This window comes from Solanum pennellii, chromosome 7 (assembly GCF_001406875.1).
Source record: "Solanum pennellii chromosome 7, SPENNV200".
Lineage (NCBI taxonomy): Eukaryota > Viridiplantae > Streptophyta > Magnoliopsida > Solanales > Solanaceae > Solanum > Solanum pennellii.
This window is the reverse complement of record NC_028643.1, coordinates 47,788,635-47,798,864: the sequence shown is the minus strand read 5'-3', so window position 1 is coordinate 47,798,864 and position 10,230 is coordinate 47,788,635.

Here is a 10,230-nt window from a genome sequence, read left to right as displayed (position 1 = left end):
CTTTAATACAAAGGACATATTAACTCAATACTAAGCTGAAACTAACTATGACTGAAAATAGTCTCTAATTGACTAGAAATGATAGGACAGGACCCAAATAACTCTAGAAAAACTTAAACTAAAGGACTAAAAATACTGAAAAAAACTCATGAGTATTGTCCTCGAAGAATGAGGATTCACCACTGATTTTGTTGAACTGGAGATCGAGAATTGATCTAAGCATGATCTGGATGCTGAGAACCTGAACCTACATCACGAGAAGATATTGCACACGTATGCGTCAGTACTTGAAAGGTATTGAGCATGTAGGATAGAATAAAACTGAAATAATACATAGCTGGACAAAGCAATAAAGCAATGATATGATCTGAACATGATATAGATTCTGAATGCTGAGATAACTGAATGCAGTGATCAATTTATAAAATGCTGAAACTGAATAGTGGATATACTGATAAATGGTCAATGCAATGAAATCTGACTAAACTATGAGAGCTACTAATAACCGATAATAAAATCACATGAGCTAAATGTGGATTCCGATGTATATGCCTCATCGAGAGGACCCACTATACCTTGCTAGAGAAATACAGGCATGGTGCGTGATCATTAAACTAATGCCCACATAGGGGACTTACAACCTACTAGGCTAGTAGTTCTTAGACAATTTGGGTACGCTGACCCTAGTCTAACTCGGTATCATGCAACTCCAAAAAATTTGGTGGTTAATTGATTATAACTAAATTTCTATAAATATTTAATAGCTTAAATTGAACATGCAAACTGAGAAAGCAACAATTAATATGATAATAATGCATTAATAACTGAGGCATGTATATCTGAAGTAACTGAAATATCTGACCTAGCATGTGTAATTCAAGAACTAAAAAAATACATAGCTAGGATTTTGAAATTCATGCAATAAACTGAGTAATAACATAGTAACCTGACTTGCAACATATAACTAACTTATTCATAATTATCTGCTGAAGTTCAAGAAACCCTAGATCTAATCATGATAAGGGAATCAAAAATCTGAGTGATATCAATAGGGACCCAATGGCTGAAAGGAACCCACTAGTGAAATCTCACATACCTTATGATGGATTCCATGGAGAAATCTTTAGATTTCGGGGCTAGAACGGATGGAACCTTGTTGCTTTCTTGAACTAGGGTTCTTGACTTTTTTCTCCTATATTGCTTCTAATTTTCTATGTTTTGGTCAATGAGTTGACTTATGTAAGTTTTAGTTATGTTTCTAGGCATAAACTAACTACGACCTCATATTTTAGGGTCTAAACGACGTATCTTAGGGGTCCAACAAAGTAGGAAAAGACCAAAAGACCTCTAAATTAATTACTATCAGAGTGATCGGCGGATTAGACTGACGGGCCGTCATTCAATCTATGGTCCGTAGGTTGGGTCCGTATTCGAGTCTGTTTGACAGGCCTTCACTAAAATGAGCATAATTTTTTACTCGGAGGTTAGATTTTAGCAAACTCGGCGGCATTGAATAGAGGATTCAATTCTCTATTATATCAGAGTTCATAGAACACCTAATTCCTTTTGTTCTAAGATTTATGACCATTTGAAGTTGACACAATCATCAATTTCCCCTAATTGACTTCTAACTTTTACCTACGCTCTGTAAGTCCACCTATGGATGATATATCGTGGTTTCACGGTATTCTTAATACTTTTTCCTTAAGTTTAGTGTGTCCAAAAGCCTTTTTGTGCTAATGTTTATATAAGTTTCTCTTTGTTTTGCAGGAAATCTGTCCAAAGATGAATGCGGAGATTTTGAGCGAAGAAATGCAGAAGAGACCACCTACGGAGCTTGTGACGGTCCGTCGTGCTTGTGACGGTCCGTAGGTGGCAGCGTAGTGCAGCTGCTGAAGGAAGATGGGGAAGTCTGACCAAGTGTGGGTTTACGAAGCTTGTGACGGTCCATCGTGTCTATGACGGTCTGTCCTGCAGGTTCGTCATGAAGTTCATAGAAGTAATCCAGTACCCATATTCCGAGAGTTGAAGTGTTTTGGAATGAAGACCCTTGACGGACCGTTGTGCCTATGACGGTCCGTCATACTTGCCGTCGAGGGTAATGAAGAGAGCAGCATAAGAAATTGCATAAGTATGGGACGACGGAGTCCATGACGGTCCGTCGTGACCATGACGATCCGTCGCGAGGTCCGTCGACCCAGCCGCGTTTTGGCAGATTTCCAGCAAATAGAGTCCTTGTTTAATTAGGTTTTTATTTTCTATAAATAGTTCGAAAAGCCTCGTTTTTGGGGTTAGACTCGGGATCATTGGACTCTTAGATTGTTAGACACCGTATTAGTAAACATTGTATTGTTGGACTTTTGATTATCATTAGACTTTTTGTGAGATTATTGATTACGTTGAGATTCTTGCAAGTGATTTTTGGTGATTAATCAAGCAAACTTTCGGATTTTACTCTTTCTCATTGAGGTAAGTACATGAATTCTTATTTAACATATTTGAATATTGTGATTATGACTATGAGTAACGAAACTCCATAACTAGGGTTCTGGGAACCATAGGCAAATAATGAGATAAAACCTAACTAAAATAACAATTCTAGAATGGTGTCTTGCATGTATTAATATTCTTTCGCTTAGAAGTCTTTTTAACGTATGGACAACGTTAGAACTCGCCTTAATGCTACTTGCCGGACCAAGGAGGTAGATAATAGGAAAAGAATTATCAACATAGATTTAGTGTATACTATCTAATAGGCTAGTATTGATTGGTACGAGGTAATAACTTAGTCAAATATCGAATACGATGCTTAATATGAGGTTAAGATAAGGGTTAGGATAGCAACACACGTAGCCGGACCAAGGTGCGGAGCGAGATCTTCTNAATATGAGGTAAAGATAAGGGTTAGGATAGCAACACACGTAGCCGGACCATGGTGCGGAGTGAGATCTTCTAGATGCCGGACCAAGGATTTAGAAATACATAACTTATCACTTTGCAGCAAGATACTAGGAAAGAATTGTTATAGTTAGAATTATCAAGTTATGAACCTGTGGGGAACACGTAAACCCTAGTTACTTTGATTAATTTATTAAAATCCAACATTCAAAGCTGTTAAGTGTCTCTTTCAATTGCGTTAGTTATTTTCATTCATTTAGAAATAGAAACCCCCCTTTTATTGTTTTTACTTTCCAAGAAAGTCATTGACCAAACAATAGTAATAATGGGTTGAAGTTAAGTCTAGACTATTTTCCTCGTGGTAACGATCCCAACCTCACTAGTTGGGTTATTTACTTGACACGACCGCTTTACTTCTTATTTGAGAAGTAAGTTTGAGCGTATCAAATTTTGGCGCCGCTGCCGGGGATTATAGCTTTTAGATTAACTTGAACTTATTACTATAGTTTAGTTGATATTTTCTTGATTTTACTTTGTTTTATTGTTTTTGATTTTTTTTAAGAACTATCCTCCTTGTATGCCAAATACACGGAGAGGAAGAGAACCCTTGTTTCCCTATGATCACGAATTAGAGTGTACACTGCGCAATATGAATCGAAACCTGGGAATAAATGATGATGATCCGAACCAGAACATCCCAGCACCGGTTGATGTTCATGGTCAGTTGTTACCCGATGCTCAGGGTGAACACCAACAGAGGGGACAAAATCCTGCTCCACGGCCCCAAGCATGCTACAGAGGCTATGATAACATAGCAGCCTCCGATGGGTCACTGGTTTTGCCTCCTCTACCCACAGGCCACACTTTTGTGGTAACTAGTAGCCTGATGCAAATGCTCACTGCCAGAGGTTTGTTTTCAGGGCTACCTTCTGAGGATCCACATGCCCATATAGCTAAGGTAAGGGCAGTGTGTAAAAGTTGTGTGGGGAGGCCTGATTTGGATCTAGATGTAATAGGGCTCAGAGTGTTTCCTCTCTCACTGACGGGAGAGGCTGCTATGTGGTTCACTGAGCTCCCATACAACTCAATCTTCACTTGGAACCAACTAAGGGATGTCTTCTTAGCACGCTACTATCCGGTCTCCAAGAAACTAAACCACAAAGACAGAGTGAATAACTTTGTGGCACTACCAGGAGAGTCAGTTAGTAGTTCTTGGGATAGATTCACCTCATTCTTGAGAAGTGTTCCAAATCACCGTATAGATGATGAGTCACTGAAGGAATACTTCTATCGGGGACAGGATGATAATAACAAAGAGGTGTTGGACACTATAGCAGGTGGATCTTATGGGGAATGTTCTTATGCTGAAATTGCCAAAAAATTAGAGAATATCTCCCGGAATAATAAAGCTTGGAGTACTAGGAAGTCTGATATAGGGAGAAACACATTCGCAGTTCAGTCCACTCACCACCCAGCCACAGATGAGATTCGTGAAGAAATAGCTCAGATGAGAAATGAGCTTGGGTTGGTACTAAAACATGTCACTAGGGGTGCAGAAAAGATAAATGCAGTCAACTACTTGTCGAAACCACCGCCACAAAACGATGAGTGCTATTATGAGGAGGATTCCTATGCAATAAACGAACAGACGGGGGGTTTCCGACCAAGTGCCCAAGGCTCTAATCAGGAGAATTGGCGCCAAGGTCAAGGGAACCAAGGTCGGAACTATGTTAACTACAATCGTGAGGGTCATTACGTCCGAGATGGAAACTACAATCGCGACAACAATTTCAATAGGGTGTAACTATGGTAATAGAAACGACAGGAATGGACCCTATGTTCCTCCTCAAAATCGTGAAGTTACTCCTAGGGATTGTGGAGGTAGTATGTCGCGAGTTGAGGATATGTTGCATAAAATGATGAGGAGGTTCGATGCTAGTGATGAGCACAATAAAGAGTTGAGGAATGATTTAGCGGGTATTGGGCAAAAAGTCGATACGCATGCAATATCGATTAAGCAACTTGAGTTATTTCTACAAGATCTCTGGTCCAAAAGAAAGAAGATCCAGGTGCATTCACTATTCCTTGTACAATCGGGCTATTACATTTTGCGAAAGCATTATGTGATCTGGGGGCAAGCATAAATCTCATGCCCCTCTCGATTTACAAGAAGTTGGGTTTGGGTGATCCAATTCCCACTGCGATGCGGCTACTGATGGCTGATCGAACAGTAAAAAGGCCTATAGGGATACTCCACGATGTGCTAGTAAAAGTGGAGTCGTTCATATTTCCGGCAGATTTTGTTATTCTTGATTGTGAAGTTGATTTTGAAGTGCCCATTATTCTTGGGAGATCATTCCTTGCTATGGGAAGAGCCTTAGTAGACATGAAAAAGGGGCAAATCAAATTTCGGTTGAACAATGAGGAAGTGACCTTTAACATTTGTAGGTCCATGAGGCAGAGTGGTGAGCTCCAATCGGTATCTGCTATATCCTACAACATGCGTGAGAAATCTGAGACACAAATAGAAGAACGTCTAGGTGTAAAAGCATTAGCGGCAGTGATAATGAATTTTGATAGCGATTTCATTGAAGAGTATGAGTCATTAGTCGAGGCTCTTGACCGAGGTGATGTTCGGTTTAAACCAAAGAAATATGAGCTAGATATGAAGAATCGCGAGTCCCCACCCGCCAAAACAACCTATAGAGGAGGCTCCAAAATTAGAACTAAAAGCTCTCCCACCATCTCATGTATGAATTCTTAGGAAATGGTGACACTTTGCCAGTAATCATTGCATCAGACCTGAATGAACAACAAGTTCAGAGTTTGGTGAAGGTGCTAAAAAGGTTCAAAAGAGCTATTGGGTGGACTATTGCGGACATTATTGGGATCCCTCCTGGTATTTGCTCTTATAAAATCCAACTCATTCCTGATCATAAGCCAAGTATTGAGCACCAGAGACGCTTAAATCCTCCTATGCAAGAGGTCGTGAAGAAGAAAATCATTAAGTGGTTGGATGCCGGAGTAATCTATCCAATCGCCGATAGTAGTTGGGTATGCCCGGTTCAGTGTGTACTTAAGAAAGGGGGAATGACTGTGGTCCCCAACGAAAGAAATTAACTTGTTCCAGTGAGACCGGTTACTGGATGGAGGGTCTGTATGGATTACCGCAAACTAAATTCATGGACTGAAAAAGACCACTTTCCTATGCCCTTCATGGATCAGATGTTGGATAGACTTGCCGGAAAAGGGTGGTACTGTTTTCTTGATGGATATTCGGGGTATAATCAGATTTCTATTGCACCAGAAGATCAAGAGAAACCACTTTTACTTGTCCATATGGGACCTTTGCGTTCAGAAGAATGCCGTTTGGGTTGTGCAATGCACCCGCAACATTTCAGAGATGTATGATGTCGATATTTTCTGACATGGTGGAGGATACTATAGAAGTCTTTATGGATGATTTTTCTGTGGTTGGTGATTCATTCGAGCGGTGTTTGAACAATTTATCTGAGGTCCTTAAGAGATGTGAAGACTGCAATTTAGTACTAAACTGGGAAAAGTGTCATTTCATGGTGAAAGAGGGTATTGTGTTGGGTCATCGCATTTCAGAAAAGGGCATAGAGGTTGATCGAGCTAAAGTCGAGGTAATAGAGAGACTTCCCCCACCGATCTCTGTGAAAGGTGTGAGAAGCTTTCTTGGGCATGCAGGTTTCTACCGGAGATTCATCAAAGACTTTTCAAAGATTGCACACCCATTGTGCAAACTGCTGGAGAAAGATTGTAAATTTTGTTTTGATGAATCTTGTCTTAAGGCATTCAGTGAGCTAAAGGAAAAATTGGTGTCTGCGCCTATCATTATTTCTCCGGATTGGAACAGTCCATTTGAGGTGATGTGCGATGCTAGTGGGGTGGCTCTTGGTGTAGTACTGGGACAGAGGAAAAACAAAATCCTTCACCCCATCTACTATGCTAGTAAAGCCCTAAATGAAGCTCAGAAGAACTACACAGTGACTGAGCAAGAACTCCTTGCAGTAGTTTTTGCTTTTGAGAAATTTCGCTCCTATTTGCTAGGTACTAGAGTTATAGTGCATACTGACCACTCAGCATTGAGATATTTGATGGCAAAGAAGGATGCGAAACCTAGGCTGATTCGTTGGGTATTACTGCTACAAGAATTTGACTTTGAAGTGATGGATAGAAAAGGAACTGAAAACCAAGTTGCTGATCACTTGTCTCGTCTAGAGGATGAAGCTATGAGAGAGTTAGGGGATAAGACTGACATTGATGATACTTTCCCCGATGAACATGTATTAGCCGCTTCACAAGACTTGATCCCATGGTTCGCAGATTTTGCGAACTATCTGGCTAGTGATATTGTTCCACCAGACTTGTCCTTTCATCAAAGAAACAAGTTCATGTACGATGTGAAGAAGTACTTTTGGGATGAACCATATTTGTATAGGAGTTGTGCCGACGGGATTATTCGGCGTTGTGTGCCAGAATGTGAGATGTTGAGTGTGTTGGAGGCATGCCATTCCTCACCCGTTGGTGGACATCACAGTGGTATCCGAACCGCTCATAAGATATTACAATGTGGTTACTATTGGCCAACTCTTCATCAAGATGCTCATGGGTTTGCTAAAGCATGTGACAGATGCCAACGAGATGGCGGTATTTCAAGAAAGCAAGAGCTCCCTCTAAACCCCATTCTTGTGATTGAGTTATTTGATGTTTGGGGTATTGACTTTATGGGCCCTTTCGTGAGTTCTCATGGGATGAAGTACATTCTAGTAGCAGTTGATTATGTATCTAAATGGGTCGAAGCCATAGCCCTCGCAAACAATGAAGGGAAGAGTGTCACTGCATTCTTGAAAAAGAATATATTCTCTCGTTTTGGCACCCCAAGGGCCATTATTAGTGATGGGGGCTCCCACTTCTGCAACAGATTGTTCAAGGGGTTATTGGAGAAATATGGGGTTCGCCATAATGTGGCCACTCCTTACCACCCTCAAACTAGTGGGCAAGTTGAAGTGTCGAATCGGGAGATCAAACAGATATTGTAAAAAACAGTGAACGCTAGTAGAACGGATTGGTCAAGGAGGCTTGATGATGCTCTTTGGGCCTACCGGACAGCATATAAGACTCCCATAGGTATGTCTCCATACCAACTTGTATATGGGAAAGCTTGTCATCTACCGGTTGAGTTAGAGCATAAAGCCATGTGGGCTATGAAGAAGTTGAAAATAGATTGGAGCGAAGCTGCAGAACAACGGTTAAATGGGTTGAATGAACTCGATGACTTTCGCCTGAAAGCATATGAAAGCTCAGCCCTCTACAAAGAAAAGATGAAGAAGTACCATGACAACAAAATTTAAAAACGAGAGTTTATGGTCGGGGATTTGGTGCTTTTATTCAATTCCAGGTTGCGCTTGTTTCCGGGCAAGCTCAAGTCCAAATGTACTCGTCCTTACTTGGTTACCCAACTATTCCCTCATGGAGCAGTTGAGTTGGAAACTAAGGAGGGTGTGCGGTTCAAGGTGAATGGACAGCGCATAAAAATCTATTTCGGGCATGCCGAATCAGCGAATGAAGTGATTGAGGCATACTATCTTGANTCAAGTGTCCCCAGTCGTGCCGCGACATTAAATCAGGCGCTTGTTGGGAGGCAACCCAATACTAGTCGTTNTCTTTTTTAGTAATGGTAGCATTTTTCTACTAATGGGTTTTTAAATTTGCAGGCACATCACCAAGAAATTCTGTTGAAAATTACTCTGCAGCAGTCACTGACGGATACAGCAACGGTTTGTTGCGCCTGCGACGGACCGTCGTATGCCTCTGTCGTACCAGGTACGTCTTTCTGTTATTTTCAAACTAGGGCTCACACGACGGAACCAACGATGGGTCTTCACAGCTGCGACGGACCGTCGTCGGGGAACCGTCGTGTGATTAATGAGGCGTACCCGACCCGACCCGGTTGGAGTTTATTATAAAATTTCACCATTTAAACTCCCCAACCCCTCATTTCACCCCATTCCTTCATTATTCCTCCCATTTCCCTCTCTTTTCAACTTCCACAATCCCTCTATCAACCGATCATTGCCCCCCCCCCCACAATTCTCCAAAGCCCTTAAAGTGATAATCTACTAGTCGGAGTTGCTGCTGTGGGTGTCTTCCTGGTTACCGAGTACTTGTCCTTTTTGTTTTCCCCAATTCTAAGGTTTGTGTCTCTAATTTCTACTCATTTATCTTGCATTTTTGTTTATTAATTAGTATTAGCTTAGTTGTTCTTGATATGTTCATTTCTTTTATATAAGATTCTGTCTAACCTAGGTTACAAATGTTCGAAATTGCCATGTTTCCAACCCTAGACATAGGTGCTTTCGCATTACTAGTTTCCTAGGTAGTTGGGTTAGACAAATGTAGGTCCAAAACACTGCAAGTTCGATTTGGGTTCATCGGGGATGAATGGGGTACACCAGTTCTGTCACTGATCTACAGAACGAGACCCCGATGACAGACCGTCGTGACCACGACGGACCGTCGTAGGGTCCGTTCCAAAAGCCCTAACACCTCACTGCCCATTTTTTTTCCAAGTGTCCCCCAACGGACACATGTGACGGACCGTCGTCTTCACGACGGTCCGTCCTGTGCAACCATTCTGGTTGTCAAAGACCCTTTTTCTGAGGGTCTCTCACTTTTTCTAAGTGTCCTTCCACGGACACATGTGACGGACCATCGTACCCACGACGGTCCGTTCTGCATGACCGTTATGACGGTCAGAGACCGCTCTCCTAAGGGTCTCTCACTTTTTCTATGTGTCTTTCAACGGACACATGTGACGGACCGTCGTACCCATGACGGTCCGTCCTACATGACCGTTATGACGGTCAGAGACCCCTCTCCTAAGGGTCTCTTATTTTTTTTCTAAGTGTCCTCTAACGGACACCTACGACGGACCGTCGTACCTGTGACGGTCCGTCCTGAACATACCGTCATACTAGTCAGAGACTCTCCTTCAGGTTTCTCCTTATATACATTGTCTAAGTAAGACACTGCGGACCCCATGACGGTCCGTCATAGTCACGACGAGCCGTCACCAGGCCCGTCGTGTGTCACTGTGACCATAGAAATGACATACTGTTTTAATTTTTTTTGTGTGGTTTTGCTTGTCTTGTTTGCCACTTCTCGTACTAATATTGATCCTTTACAGGTACTATCTACTCTGGCACCCAAGCAAGATCGAATCTATGCACGTGGGCGATTAAAGTCTGTCGCCCCGTCTGCCCGCATGGTCATTGGCTCTGATGATGAGCGTGACCCCGAGTACGT